General features: G+C 42.7%; 1 non-coding gene across 1 annotated transcript; it reads right to left on the bottom strand.

The window, feature by feature from the left end:
- Positions 1-3,516: 3,516 nt before the first annotated feature.
- Positions 3,517-3,653, bottom strand: LOC119935316. The gene has a single exon (XR_005453202.1). It is a non-coding gene; the product is annotated as a small nucleolar RNA SNORA7 (small nucleolar RNA).
- Positions 3,654-16,227: the final 12,574 nt, after the last annotated feature.

The raw sequence follows: 16,227 nt of genomic DNA, 5'->3' as shown, positions 1-16,227 counted from the left end.
GCACTTAATAAATGCCATTATTATTCAAACGCTTAGTACAGTGCTCTGCACGCAGTAAGCACTCAATAAATACAATTGAATGAATGATAAGGGCCAGAGAGTCTGCATTAGAAAGGAGCGTAGAATAAAGAGGTGTTTGCCCACGACGGAGTGGGAGTGGGTGTTCAAGATGCCGCTGGAGCTGCCAGGCAGAGGAGGGAAAAGGGGATGTCGCAAGGAGTGGGGAGGGCTGAATGGGTGTGAGCTGATGGGGGCTATGCAGGAGGAGAGAGCTTTGGAGCAGGGAGATGGGAAAGTAGAGGGCTGAGTTCAAAGACCCACGGTGAAGTCAGAGATTTTTCACGGAGGTAGCTTCTTCCTCCCTTCAAGGCCCTACTGAGAGCTCACCTCCTCCAGGAGGCCTTCCCAGACTGAGCCCCTTCCTTCCTCTCCCCCGTCCATCCCCCCATCTTACCTCCTTCCCTTCCCCACAGCACCTGTATATATGTATATATGTTTTTACATATTTATTACTCTATTTATTTTCCTTGTACATATCTATTCTATTTATTTTATTTTGTTAGTATGTTTGGTTTTGTTCTCTGTCCTCCCCTTTTAGACTGTGAGCCCACTGTTGGGTAGGGACTGTCTCTATATGTTGCCAATTTGTACTTCCCAAGCGCTTAGTACAGTGCTCTGCACATAGTAAGCGCTCAATAAATACGATTGATGATGATGATGATGACCCCGAGAACTAGAAATCGAAGTTGCAGCTTAATCTGGAGTTTCCGGGGCAATTAAACGCAGGACTAATTAAGAGCCACTAATTTAGCGTTCTTTTTGGAATATTCTTTGCAAAGTATCACACCTTTCTAGCAGCTACTTGCTGAGGCTGAATTGGAACAACTATAATTTCTCCCCACTTAACCACTGCCTATCAACCCTGCCTAGCAACACGCTCTACCAAGCGGCTGGATTTAGCCGTGAGGGGCACATTGAGACACTGTTTATTTTTCTTCATATTTTGCCATCTTAACCACCTGACTTCTCATGCAGAACCCAAGACCCAAAGCCTGTAGCTTTAACAGCACAACTGTAGACATCTGTAAACTGTGTAGCTTTAGTGAATAGAGCACAGGTCTGGGAATCAGAAGGACCTGGGTTCTAATCCCAGCTCTGCCACATGTCTGCTGTGTGACCTTGGGCAAGTCACTTAATTTCTCTGGGCCTCAGTTAACCTCATCTGTAAAATCGGGATTAAGAGTGTGAGCCCCATGTGGGACAGGGACCATGTCCAGCATGATTGATTTGTATTTACCCCAGCTTTAGAACAGTGTTTGGCACATAGTAAGCACTTGACAAGTACCATAATTATTGTTACTATAACTATCATTATTATTATTACTTTAGAGTGTCTTCCTACCTTGAAGGTAGTTCCTTGAGGGTAGGAATTGTGACTTCTCTAGAAGTTTTCCAGGGAAGTGAGAAAAAGTGTATTAATCTAGTATCAGTTGATTCAGAAGGCTCTGTAATTTTAAGCAACTACAGTTACCTAGTCAACTAAATGATCTATTCTTGTTTGGGAAGAAAATACTGGATGATCCAAACCTAGTTAAATCAAAAATTATTTGTTTCAAAGGAATGAGGTTGTACTGTTTTCTGTTCACTGCTGTGCAAGGAAGTACTGTCCTGCAGTTACTTCAGTGGAAATTATACCTGTAATTTTATTGATTTTATTTATTTCTACTGATGTCTATTTATTTATATTGATTTCTCCCCCGCCCTCCACCCCCCTGCTAGACTGTGTGCTCATTGTGGGCAGGGATTGTCACTCTTTATTGTTGTATTGTACTCTCCAAAGCACTTAGTATAGTACTCTGCACACAGTAAGGGCTAAATAAATAGAACTGAATGAATGATTTAAAGAGAGAGAGAGAGAGAGAGAGAGAGAGAGAGAGAAAGGAAGGAAGGCAGGAAGAAAGAAGGGAAGGGAAGGGAAGGGAAGGGAAGGGAAGGGAAGGGAAGGGAAGGGAAGGGAAGGGAAGGGAAGGGAAGGGAAGGGAAGGGAAGGGAAGGGAAGGGAAGGGAGAGGGAGAGAGAGAGAGAGAGAGAGAAAGGGAGAAAGAGAGAGAGAGAGAAAGAGAGAGAGAGAGAGAGAAAGAGAGAGAGAGAGAGAGAGAAAGAGAGAGAGAGAGAGAGAGAAAGAGAGAGAGAGAGAGAGAGAGAGAAAGAGAGAGAGAGAAAGAAAGAGAGAAAGAGAGAGAGAAAGAAAGAGAGAAAGAGAGAAAGAGAGAGAGAAAGAAAGAAAGAAAGAAAGAAAGAAAGAATGAAAGAAAGAAGAAAAAGAAAGAAAGAAAGAAAGAAAGAAAGAAAGAAAGAAAGAAGAAAGAAAGAAAGAAAGAAAGAAAGAAAGAAAGAAAGAAAGAAAGAAAGAAAGAAAGAAAGAAAGAAAAGAAAGAAAGAAAAGAAAGAAAGAAAGAAAGAAAGATCTGGGAATCAGGAACCTCACTGTCCAAGTGGGGGAATACTTTCTAGGTCTATGCCCTCAGGGTGAAAATTTCCAAATGAAAAATTATGTAAGACATTTTGCAAAGTGTATAAAACCAGGAGTCCTGAAAAATAGCCAGCTAACATAGATGGCAAAGCCCATGGTGGTTACCAAGGCAACGGACTGCTGGGTTATGGTGCTATAACATATATTGGCACTATACTGTGGTCCATTTGACTGCAAATAGGTCTTGCAGATAAAACTTTTGCTTGCTCTCCGTGATGCACTGCCTTTCTGATCTGCCTACTCTCTCATTCCACACAACACAAACACAACTGGCAAGGATGGGAGAGAATAAGTGATGCTGTGCAAACCACAATCACTATACTTTATTCCTTTGTGCAAGTTCTCTGTCTCTCTCGGAACAGTCACTGTTCAACAGCAGACTCCATTACTATCAATCATTCACTCAATCGTTGGTATTCATTGAGCTCTTACTTTGTGTACAGCACTGTACTAAGCGCTTGGAAAGGTACAACAGAATTGGTAGACATGATCCCTGCCTTCAAGGAGCTTACAATCTAGTGAGAGAGACGGATATTAAAATAGAGATAGGGGAAGCCGCAGAGTACAAGGATATGCTCTTAAGCTCACTGTGGTCAGGGAACGTGTCTACCAACTCTGTTATATTGTACTCTCCCAAGAGCTTAGTACAGTGCTCTGCACACAGTAAGTGCTCAATGAATACCATTGATTGACAGAAGTGTTGAGCTGAGGGTTGCTTATTGTTGAGGTTCCTGGCAAACTATCAACAGTCTCCATGGACACATTCATTCATTCAATCGTATTTATTGAGCGCTTACTGTGTGCAGAACACTGTACTAAGCGCTTGATCTCTCCCAGAATGCCACATTTCCATCTGCAATTGTTCTGGTAGTGTATCCATAGAATTTTCTTGGTAAAAACAGGAAGCGGTTACGTGCAGTAAACTTGAGTCTCTGCTCTTCACTCTCTCCCATGCCACTGCTGCCCAGCACAGGTGAGTTTTGATTTATAGCAGATTACCTTCCACTGCTAGCCACTGCCCAAGCTAGGAATAGAATGGGTAGGCCTCTGCTTGACTCTCCCTCCCATAGTCGAGACTGGTAGAGTCCTGGAAATTCTCCAGGTGCGAACCTGAGAGGGGACCACCGAAGGATGTGGTAATAAAAATAATAGCTTGAATTTTGGAGCCCTTATCCAAACCACTTTTACATGAATTATCTCATCCTGACAAACCCTCAGTGAGGTATAGGCAGAAATTATCCCCATTTTACAGATGAGAAAAGAGGCCCAGAAGGTCAAGTGCTATGCTCAGAGTCACACAACAGATCAGTGGCCTTAGTGTCTATATCTTCTTACCCCCAAACCCCTCTCTTTACACTAATCATAATAATAAGCTTTGCTAAGGGCTTACTGTATGCCAAGCACTGTCCTAAGCACTGGGGTAGATACAAGATAATCAGGTCCCACATGGGGCAAATAGTCCAAGTAGAACGGAGAACAGGTAATGAATCCTCATTTTGCAGATGAGGGAACTGAGGCACAGAGCAGTTAAATGACTTGCCCAAGGTCACACAACAAGTAAGTGGAGGAGCAAGGATTAGAACCTAGGGCCTGTGCCCAGGACCGTGTTCTTTCCTCTAGGGCACACTGCTTCCCAATGCCTTGGGGTAGTAGTTGGGGTCCCTTGATGGGATCCACTGGATTCCAGGAGGTTCCAGATTCCAACTATGAGTCTCTCAATTTACTCTCCTGCAACAGACCCAGTGCAACCTTGTGTGGCTAGTATCTTGATAGCCATTCACTAGATCTTTGGAGCACCATTATGTAAACGTTGCCCCTTCCCCAAATAAAGTCTTCCACATTCCATGGACTTTGAAATTGCCCAGGTGATTCCATGAGACCCTCTTTCTGATTTCACTCTCTCTAGTTCTTCCATTACCCCCTTCATTAGTTTCACTATAATCCCTGTCAGTTAGAGCAACCAAACATCAAAGAATCCTTTAAAAAAAAATTGGAGAAAAGAAGAAAACACCCCAAAGATTCCACAGGAGAACACTAGTGATCTCTAATAATCTACTCAGGCACAAGCAGTGAGATATCAAGAACATAATTCAAGCCCCTTTGAGTTATCATAAAATTTTACTGTGCAGATCACCCACACTGTCTACATGTTGCTTTTGTCTTTTGATATGGCAATCAGCAAACGTTTATACCCACATGTGTAAAACATATGAATAAAAGATGAAAGACAAAATAACTACATAGGAGATCCAACTCATATAAGCATTCAGATTCTCAAATGCATTTCTTCCTTGCCAGGCCAGGATATGCAATCACACTCAAAATCAAGTTTCAACTTCTGACAATTCCATCATTTTTCCCCAGCCCTACCTTTCAATTCCTCAAAACTTCATTAGAGCCCGTTAGACAAGTGGGTATTTCGGAGACCTGTCTGTCCCGTTTCCCGAAAACCATTCCTTTTACCTGCCAATAGGCCAGTTAGCTGGCTGCTGAAATTTGGACACTGGGCAACTGTGCCCATCCCTTCCAAATGCCAAGGACGCATCAGGAAGCCCTTGGATAATCTTGTGTGTTTAGGACTCAATCAGGGACTTGCTTGGGCTCATGACTGCCTAGACCCCACACAGGATTGAGGAAGAAACTAGTTCAAGTCGTTACTGTTATTATTACTATCATTATTATTGTTATCACTATCATGTTTATCACTGTTATTAGAATGTAAGTTTGTTATGGGCAGGGAACCTCTCTGCTAATTCTGCTGTGCTGTACTCTGTCAGGTGCTTAGTGTGGTGCTCTGCACACAGCAAGCACTCAATAAATACTATTGATTGACTGATTGATCATTAATACAATGGTAAAGTAGCAGTGTGGCCTAATGGAAGGAGCAGGGATCTGGAAGTGAGAGAAGCTGATTTCTCTAACCCCAGCTCCATCATTTTCCTGCTGTGTGACCTCAGGCAAATCAATTCAAACAATCAATCAATCAATCGCATTTATTGAGCGCTTACTGTGTGCAGAGCACTGTACTAAGTGCTTGGGAAGTACAAGTTGGCAACATATAGAGACAGTCCCTACCCAACAGTGGGCTCACAGGCTAGAAGGGGGAGACAGAGAACAAAACCAAACATACTAACAAAATAAAGTAAATAGAATAGATATGTACAGGTAAAATAAATAAATAAATAAATAAATAGAGTAATAAATATGTACAAGCATATATACATATATACAGGTGCTGTGGGGAAGGGAAGGAGGTAAGATGGGGGGATGACGAGGGGGAGAGGAAGGAAGGGGCTCAGTTTGGGAAGTCTTGGAAGTCTTCACTTTTCTGTGCCACAGTTTTATCTGTAAAATGCCAAGTCAATACCTGTTCTCCCTCTGACTTAGACTGTGAGCCCCAGGTGGGACAGGGCCTGTGTCCAACCTGATTATCTTGTATCTACATCAGTACTTGGAACAGTGTATGGCACATAATAAGCGCTTAACAAATACCATGGTAGTAGTAGTAGTAGTAGTAGTAGTAGTAGAATAGTAGCTATTAAGTACTTACTATTTGTTGACTTAATCCATTTTGTGCAGAGGTGCTACTGAAGGAGGGTGGGATGGAGGGATGTCTGGGAAGTCTAGGCAGCTCAGACTCTATCCTAGTGGGCTGTTCAGACCATCTGAGGAGTGTAGGATTATTAGAATTCAAAAATCCTAAGGCCACAGAATTGTCTGCAGCCTGTATAAGGTGCACTGACCTTACCTAATGCCATTCCCCTCTGAACCACTTCAATCTCTTATTATTATTAATAACAATGATAATAATTATTGTATTTGTTAAGTACTTACTATGTGCCAAGCACAGAGGGTGGGTACAAGCAAATCGAGTTGGACACAGTCCCTGTCCCACATGGGGCTCACAGTCTTAATCCCCATTTTACAGTTGAGATAACTGAGGCACAGAAAAGTGAACTGACTTGTCCAAGGTTACAGAGCAGACAAGCGGTGGAGCCGGGATTCGAATCAAGGTCCTTCTGACTCCTAGTCCCATGCTCTATCCACTAGGCCAAGGTGCTTCTCAACCATCCAAAAACACGAATATCTGCCCTCTTCCCTCAAATGCATTCAAGAGTTTCTCCTTGGAGATAATGACCCATCAGAACCAAACAATTGCCGACAAAGTAGAAACTGAATTTTCAAGAAATTTCAGTCCCACTCTGATACTCACTGCATCCCTGATTTCATTTCTTGAAGGCCTCCGGCATGTAGGCTGCCTATTTTCAAGACTAGAGTTAACTAATAAGAGAAAAAACAAAATCCAGCCCTCACCCAGCCACATGATGGAAAGAAAAGCAAAGAAAGCTGACAAGAGATACCTTATGCTCACAAACCTTAGCTGGCCACACTGCTTTTGATCAATGATTCCAAAAGCTAAATTGCTGAGCAATGATTAGATGGCACTGGATTCCCCACTCTAGATATGGAGAGATCACCTTCTCTTTGATGGCATTTTTTGGTCCACATTTTAAAAAACACACGAATGGTGATAGTCTCTTTCCTTCCAATACTGCCACATTCAAACCATCCAGGCAGGCAAGCGTTGAGGAGGAAACTGCCAGAGCCTAGCTGACACTGGTGCATCTTCTTACACAATATCTTATTGGAAAAATAAAAAAACAGAGACAGATCCAAAGACCCAAGACAGACCCAAGTGCTTAGTACAGTGCATATATGTTTGTACATATTTATAACTCTATTTATTTATTTATTTTATTTGTACATATCTATTCTATTTATTTTATTTTGTTAGTATGTTTGGTTTTGTTCTCTGTCTCCCCCTTTTAGACTGTGAGCCCACTGTTGGGTAGGGACTGTCTCTATATGTTGCCAATTTGTACTTCCCAAGCGCTTAGTACAGTGCTCTGCACATACTAAGCGCTCAATAAATACGATTGATGATGACGATGCTCTGCACATAGTAAGCGCTCAATAAATACGATTGATGATGACCCAAGCGCCAAGAGTTACTTAAACTGTGATCCGAGGTGAGAGCCATTTAAGACAATCATAGCGCAGTTTCCAAGTTAGTCAGTCAACAGTATTGCCTAGGTGCTCACTGAGGGTAGCTCCTTATACTATGAGCTGTGGAAAACTACAAAGGAAGGAGACAGCATTAATTAATCAATCACTGGCATTTATTGAGCACTGTCCTGAGCACCTGGGAGTTGGCTCCTCCCCCTTCGGAGTTTATGCCACCTACCAAGGGGCAGAGCTAACACACTTTCCCACAAAAGGTCCATCCAACTGCAACAGAAATAATAATAAATAATAATAACAGCTGTGGAATTTGTTAAGCACCTACTATGTGCCAAGCACTGTTCTAAGCACTGAAGTAGACACAAGGTAACAGGTTGGAGCCCCACATGGGGCTCACAGGCTTAATCCCTATTTTACAGATGAGGTAACTGAGGCACAGAGAAGTGAAGTGACTTGCCCAAGGTCACATAGCCAACACTGTGGCAGAGTTGGTATATAGAACTTACAACCTCTGATTTCCAGGCCCGTGCTCTTTCCACTAGGCCACACTGCTTCTCAAACATATATATATATATATATATATTATATATATATAATACATATATAAAGGTGAATTTAATTGTCGTTTATATACCAAGCTGACCCTATTGGTAGAAAACACTATCAGTTTGGGTGAACGTGTCTGAAAAGACTGACACCTGACCCACAGTGCTTCACCTCTGGCCATATGAAAATTCTGCCTTTGGGCTTGAAACTTTGCCTGCTCCTTGCCCAAACCCTGACACTAATTTTCCCCTCTGATCTGCCCAATCTGACCACCCCTTCCCCGACCATTTCCTGCTAGACTAGTCTGTCTGTCCCAGTGGCTTCCTGAAAGCCCTCATCCATACCTCAGATGATAAACACAAGGCCTAAAAGGTTATTGGGGTGACTGGTTCTTAACACTGTGAGAAATGAAATGAGATTGGATGAAACACTCGGCTCTATAATCCTCAAATTCACACCTTGCTTTTTCTCCCTCCCTTTTCCAGATGCACCTTCCATGACCTTGTGAATTACTTAGTTTATAGGGGTCAGAGCTAAGTGGCTCAATAACTTTATGAGAGTAGCTAGTCAAAATTGCCAATTCTGCCTCCCTGGGGAACCCTAATAATGTGCAATAAGTATTTGGGAGGTAGGGAGGAGGGAGTTAGGGGAACCTAGGGAACTAACAATCCAATCTTCACTCCTGAACTGATGGATGAATGAGCATCATTTATATTTGCTGTCATGGCAAAGGAGAGGGAAAAAATGTAATGAAGAAAAAGAATTAAAATGCTGAAACGAGAGGGTCAGTGTCAGGAGGGATTTGCATGTTCGATCCTGATTCATATCCCTCTTCTCTCCTCTCATTCAACTCTAGACTGAAACAGCTTCATAGGGATTCACAGAGCAGGTAGTGACCTTAGAAGGTCATTTGGTCCATTCCCCTGCCTCCAGGAAGGGTTGTTACCAAAACCAGCCCAAATAATTAGTTTCACCACATTGAGAGGCTTTCAAGGAAGAGGTGCCAGAGTCTCCCTCGGGCCAAATTTAGACTCATTTGCCTTTCTTCTTCATGATGGAAGGAAGGCAGAGCGTGCTGGCCCAACCTGGGGTTAATTCCTGGAGATAGCCCTGCGTGCCTGCTACTCCCTGAACAGGAACAGAAGCTCTATGAATCATCTACTTCTCACCCTCCTAAAGAGCATTAATTTCCACTTGCAATTTGGGGCTGGATCCTTATTTCAATTACAAATGTTGCAAAAGTTCAACTTGTGTTCCATGTAAATTGCTTTCAGGCTCCACTAGAATTTCTCAGAGTCCCAGGGCATTTTTGGCATTTTTGCATTTTTTGTTTTACTTGGGAATTTCTCAAATGGCAAAACAAGTAATCCAACTCGGTAGATGTCCGCAATTCAAACTGTCAGTAAAACCAAGTTTCTTTGTTTTAATCTCAGATTTATTAAAGGATCCAAACCCAGGAAATGCATGGTCTAGTGGATAGCACACAGGCGTGGGAGTCAGAAGGACTTGAGTTCTAATTCAGACTCCGCCACGTGTCTGCTGTGTGACCTTGGGCAAGTCACTTAACTTCTCTGTGCCTCAGTTCCCTCACCTTTAAAATGGGGATTAAGACTGTTAGCTCCGTGTGGGACAAGGACTATATCCAACCTGATTTGCTTGTATCTACCCCAGCTCTTAGGACAGCGCTTGACACACAGGAAGTGCTTAACAAGTACCATCCTCATCACCATTATTATTATTATTATTGTACAGAAAGACAGCTGAATGTCATCGCTTTACTTGACCCGTTAGAGCTGTGAGTGTTCCACCCACAACATATTTTTTCAGTGTGCAGAGCACTGCACTAAGCACCTGGAAGAGTACAATATAACAGAGTTGGTAGACATGTTTCCTGCCCACAGGAGGTGTATTCAATCTGTCACCAAATCCTGTTCGTTCACCTTCACAACACTGCTAAAATCTATGCTTTCCTCTCCATCCTACTACCACATTAATCCAATCAATCATCAGTCATATTTATTGAGTACTTAATGTGCACAGGATATTGTACTAAGCACGTGGAAGAGTGCAGTGTAACAGAGTTGGTAGGCCCATTCCCTGCCCACAATGAGGTTACAGTCAAGAGGGACCAATCAATCAATCCATGATATTTTTTGAGTGCTTATTGTGTGCAGAGTAGTATACTAAGCGTTTGGGAGAGTACAGTGCAACAGAGTTGGTAGACAGGTTCCCTGCCCACCTCATCCATCTCTGCATCAAACAGAGATTCCTTACCATTGGCTTTAAATCACCATTTTTCCCCCGCTTTACCTCACTTTGCCCTCTCCTATCTTCCCTTGTTGATTTCATACTACAACCCAGCCTGCACACTTTGCTCCTCTTACTCCAACCTACTCACCGTACCTTGATCTCATCTCTCTCACCACTGATCCCTCGCCCATATCCTGCCTCTGGTCTGGAATTCCCTCCCCTTCAAATCCAACAGACAATCATTCTCCCCACCTTCAAAGCCTTATTAAAAGCACATATCTCCTTCAAGAGACCTTCCCCAACCAAACCCTCATTTCCTCTTCCCCATCTCCCTTCTGCAATGCCGCTGCATTTGGATTTGCACAATTTATTCACCCCATGTTCAGTCCCGTGGCACTTATGTGCAAATTCATAATTTATTTATATTTATGTCTGTCTCCCCCTCTAGACTGTAAGCTCCTTGCGGGCAGGGAACTAGTCTACCAACTGTGTTAATTGTGCACTCTCCCAAGGGCTTAATATAGTGTTCTGCATACAGTAAGTGCTCAATAAATATGACTGAATGATTGACCGCTTAGTTCAGTTGAAGGCTATCTCCTGGGCTGTCTTTCAGGGACAAACTGACAAATGGGCATTCAGACTGAAGGAAAAGGTTAAAATCAGCACTGCTGGTGGCCACTGCCGTGGAGCTGTTGGAAATCCCAGAGCCACGACCCCGGGAGATAAAGGAAGAGACCAGTGGGGATGATCGATCAATCATTCAAAAACGGGAAGCCAGGAAGTGGCCTTCGGCCAAGGCCAGTGGGGGTACATCAAAGTGACATCATCAGTATAAGAATAAATATCGCTTCACCTATACCAGTGAAAAAATGGTTGACTTCTCAGCCTTACCTACGGAAGGAAGTTTGCCATCCTCCATATCTTAGGATATAGTCAATCAATACTTTCAGCATAACTGTCACATTGCAAAATTCGAACTCCAGTGAACCCTCATTAAATATATTAATTTATCCTCCTAGAAGAAGTCTCTAGGGGCTCCTTACTTCAGAACACTGGAGAGTAGTTTGGAGCTGCATTGATGTACACCAGCTAGATACATAAAAAATATTCACATAATGCAAAGGATGACATTTTTCCATTCCTTACATATATCACCCTTTATTTAGGTTCATTTAGGCACTGATCCTTTATTGGCTGCACAGTAAATAAGTCAGTATTTGAAAGACTATTTTACTACTCTGGGGGTCATTCGCTTAATCAGATCATTACTGTAGCGCCAGATAGGAAGTCAAGGATTCAAAAGGTTCCAAAGTCCACATTCTAACCGTTTTTCTATTCAGAGGAAAATCTCACCCTAAACTAATAGCAATTCACAGGGCAGCAAAAATTCAGTGGGCTCTTTCCCCATCGAGGGGACTCTACTGTAATTGAACTATGGCCACATAACTCACCCATTCTAGAGTCACACGATCCCTTTCCAGATGGATGGTTTTGAACAAATTCATAGATTCCAACGGCAACAGATAGGATTTTCCAAAGGGCATCCAGCCCCTTCCCTGGTCACTCGGATGCCATTTTATATATATATATATAAGGTGTTAATTCCAATGGTGAACTCCACTCACATAGGCAAATGAAGCTGAAAATCCCAGTGCATAATTCATAGCCTCTTCCACTCTGAACCCAAAGGGCATCCTATTTTGTATCAATAATGCTGTGATTTTTACCTCCTGAAAATTTTAGTGATAGTGGAGGGAAGGGAAGGAGGAAACACTGTTCTGTCCTGAACAACCATGTAATAGATCTGTTTTCCCAAAATGAAGCTTTATTTTGTTTTTAAAAGTGAGAAGGCAAAAAGTGATATAGGACAAAGACTGGCAAGAGACTAGATATGAAAAAGCCTGTTTAGAACTCCAGCATGAGGAGGTGTCCTCAAGAAATCCACCTCTGATAGATAAGAGTTGGAAGAGGAAGATTAGGGTCATTGGAGTGTCGACAACTATAGGTTGCCAACCAATAGCCCAGTTTTCTCTCTCTAAAGAGTACTACAGCCTAGGGAAAGCTTTAGAAGAATATCACTTTCAAAGACAAGAATCAGAACATTACATATTCTATTCTCTGGGGAGAAAAAAAAAAAAATCCAAGTATCACCAAACCAATAGAAGACTCTTACATCCCACCAGATCTCAGGGTAGGTGGTAACAGAAGCAAAAGAACATCTCAAATTGGTTTCCATTAAGAAGCAAGAGATGTTAGGAGTTTAATCTTCATCCACAAACACAGGACAAGGTTGCAGGTGAACAGATAAGGAGGGTTTCAGATGGAGAAAAAAGAGTTCTAGAGGGGTATCCAAGAGGGGTGCATCCAACTCTTTCTTTAATCGCTAAGGTGTTGATGGTTGAGTTGTTCACATGTTCCTAGCTTCCACCCCAAAGGATTTAATCCAGCTGGCATCAAACAGCAGTACTTGCAGAGACTGAGATCCAAAGGTTTAAAAGTAACCTAACCCTAAGGAATCTCCTGCTCTGTCAATAGGTGCCAACCTCTAAACATCCAGATTTTTCACATCCACTTACAAACTCACTTGGAATCCCAAGGTCTAAGTGAGTTGCCTGGAATAGCATTGCAGGTGGCCCCTAAATGACCTGAACTGTTCCAGGGATTTCACGTCAACTAGTGGAGCTCAGACATTTCTAGGTAGGAAATCCATTGATCTTATGCTCTCCCCTCAAGCTCAACCTCCTCATCTAAGTCCAGTATTCCAGACCTGGACCAGACCAGGGGGTCTCTCCCTCCCCTTACAACTTTGCCCTTCTGTCATCATTATCAATCAACCATTCGTATTTATTGAGCACTCAGTGTATGCTGAGCACTGAAATAAGCACTTGGGAGAGTGCAATATGACAAGGTTGCCAGACACATTCCCTGCCCACGAGGAATTTACAGCCTAGAAGGGGAGACAGACATTAAAATAAATTACAGATAGAGGAAATGGCAGGGTATAAAAATATAAGTGCTGTGGGGTTGAGGGTGGGGTGAATATCAAGTGTTTAAAGGGTACAGATCCAGGTGCATAGGTGATGCGACATTCACAACCACCAGTTCTGATCGACAAGTTATAGGGTAACATCCTCACACTAAAGAGTGGTGCTGGAAAAGCAGTGGAACAACAATATGGATAGTGTGCACTTTGTGAGAGCTTTCGACACAAACTCTGGAACGGCGCCTGTGTTCTCCATTCATTTTTGAAATCCTGGGAGTCAGAAGGACCTGGGTTCTAATCCCCCTAAACTGTAAGCTCATTGCGGGCAGAGACTGCATCTGCTTATACTGTACTCTCCCAAGAGTTTCCTATAGCGCTTTGTACACAGTAAGAGCTCGATAAATACAACTAAATGAATGAATAATCCCGGCTCCGCCACTAGTTATGAGAAGCAGCATGGCTCAGTGGAAAGAGCACGGGCTTTGGAGGCAGAGGTCGTGGGTTCAAATCCCGGTTCTGCCGATGGTCAGCTGTGTGACTTTGGACAAGTCACTTAACTTCTCTGGGCCTCAGTTCCCTCATCTGTAAAATGGGGATTAAGACTGTGAAGCCCCAGTGGGACAGCCTAATCACCTTGTAACCTCTCCAGCGCTTAGAACAGTGCTTTGCACATAGTAAGCGCTTAATAAATGCCATCATTAGTCTGCTATGTGACCTTGTGCAAATCACTTAACTTCCCTATGCCTTAGTTACTGCATCTGCAAAACGGGGATTAAAACTGTGAGTCCCATGCGGGACAGGGACCGTGTACAACCTGACAACCTTCTATCTACCCCAGCGCTTAGTAGAGTGCCTGGCACATAGTAAGCACTTAACAAATACCAAAAAAAAAAAATCCACATTCAGGATTCCCTCTGACTTGACTCATTGTGTGACTTCACGTCTGCCTTCCTCTGCCTTTCTCTGTACAGCCAGTTCCCCTTTCCTGCTGTTTAAGTGATCCATCAACAAAAAGATACAGGCATAGAGCTCTAAACCTCCAAACGGGGGCCAAGGTGTTTAATGGCCTTTCCGTTCACCCCAATTAAAACAAAGCGCTGGCACAAATTGAATACTACAAAAAAGTTTTGTGCCTGTTTCAAGTCAGCACCTAATTACAAATGTCTGTGTTTGACATGGCCTGTTAATGTGTATTTTAAAACCTGAAACCATTTCATGTGCAAACACTGCAGAAACAGAAATTCCTTGGTCCGGTGATTCTGATTTTGGCTTCCTGGTTAAATACTCATAACTGAAATTGCTCTCGAATTTTATGCTCCCCTTTTATTATTTTAATTTCACATGCAGGAGAACAAATGAAGTACATTGTGAAACAAAGGGACCATTCTCAACATCTGGGTCCAAGCACCGTCAGATGGGTTTAATTCTCTTGCAAGGGGCTATAGTGCAGACGCCGTGCTCTTACTACCTGGCAGAAATGTGCAGATGATTTAAGAGAAATGTCTTCAATAGCACTGAGGTTAACACCATACTCAGGGAAGCAATGTACCCCAGTGTCCAAGCCAGAAAAAGCAGAATGGGATAGCATTTTGACATAGATTCAGAGATGCAGAAAAAAAACCCCATCCAAAGTCCTCGCCAGTACTGGCAACAACTCCTCAATGTCATTAATTAACTACAAAGAAATAGAACAGGAGCAGCTTATCATGAAATGCCCTTTTCTCTTAAGTTGAAAATGAATACTAAATCAGATATACCCAATAGAATGGTTTCTCTTAATAACCATCTGAGTCACCAGAAATATATTTTTATCAATTGCTCGTCAATCCTTCCTGTTCCTCAATTTATTCCTACTAATTTCCAGTGAGAGGTATCACAATGATAATTAGATTATGGCTTTTCATCTCTTCCTTCCACAGAAAGAGATGTGGCACTCCAGGACTTAGTATGGAAGATTCTCCAAGGGCAGGGACAGTGTGGCTTCCTCTTTTTTCCTCTTCCCAAGCAGCTAGTAGAATGTCACAATGTAGGCCCTCCTATGCGATTGAGCGAAGGGATGGGCGGGTGGACGGATAGACGGATGCTGCGGGTCTTAGTACTTTGAAGAGATGAGAGGAGAGGGTGGAAGTCCAGACACAAGAATATCTCAAAGCAGAACAAGTCTGGGAATCAGAAGGACCTGGGTTCTAATCCCCACGCTGCCACCTGTCCGCTGTGTATCTTGGACAAGTCACTTCACTTCTCTGTGCCTCAGTTACCTCGTCTGTAAAACAGGGATTAAGACTGTGCACCTCACATGGGCTATGGACTGTATCCAATCTTATTAGCTTCTATCTAACCCAGTGCTTAGTATAGAGCTTACTAGCTCATAATAAGCACTTAATACCATAAGATATTGCATTTCTAATTCCACAATGTCTAAAACCAGTTAGAAAGAATGGTTCAAAAGCTAAAGACTGAAACCACATCTTCCGGTCCCTTCAGATGTAAACTGGGAGGCAAGGATCTGTGAGAAACTTTGGATGAAGCAGTGTAGCTCAGTGGAAAGAGCACAGGCTTGGGAGTCAGAGGACTTGAGTTCTAATCCCAGCTCTGCCACTTGTCTGCTGTGTGACCTTGGGCAAGCCACTTAACTTCTCTGTGCCTCAGTTACCTCAACTGGAAAATGGGGATTAAGACTGTGAGCCGCACATGGGACAACTTGATTACCTTGTATCTACCCCAGGGCTTAGAACAGTGCTTGGCACATAGTAAGCGCTTAACAAATATTATCATTATTATTATTATTTCGGAGAAGTCTGTTCATAAAAAGGATGCTTTAATTCAAGTAGACTTCCAAGAAAGTACTGGACTTCCCAAACTGAGGATTGTAACATAAATTGGAGCACTTCCA

The sequence above is a fragment of the Tachyglossus aculeatus genome, chromosome 11, assembly GCF_015852505.1.
Source record: "Tachyglossus aculeatus isolate mTacAcu1 chromosome 11, mTacAcu1.pri, whole genome shotgun sequence".
In the NCBI taxonomy this organism is placed as follows: Eukaryota; Metazoa; Chordata; class Mammalia; order Monotremata; family Tachyglossidae; genus Tachyglossus; species Tachyglossus aculeatus.
The sequence above is the reverse complement of the archived record's forward strand: the minus strand, read 5'-3'. Positions and strand labels throughout refer to the sequence as shown.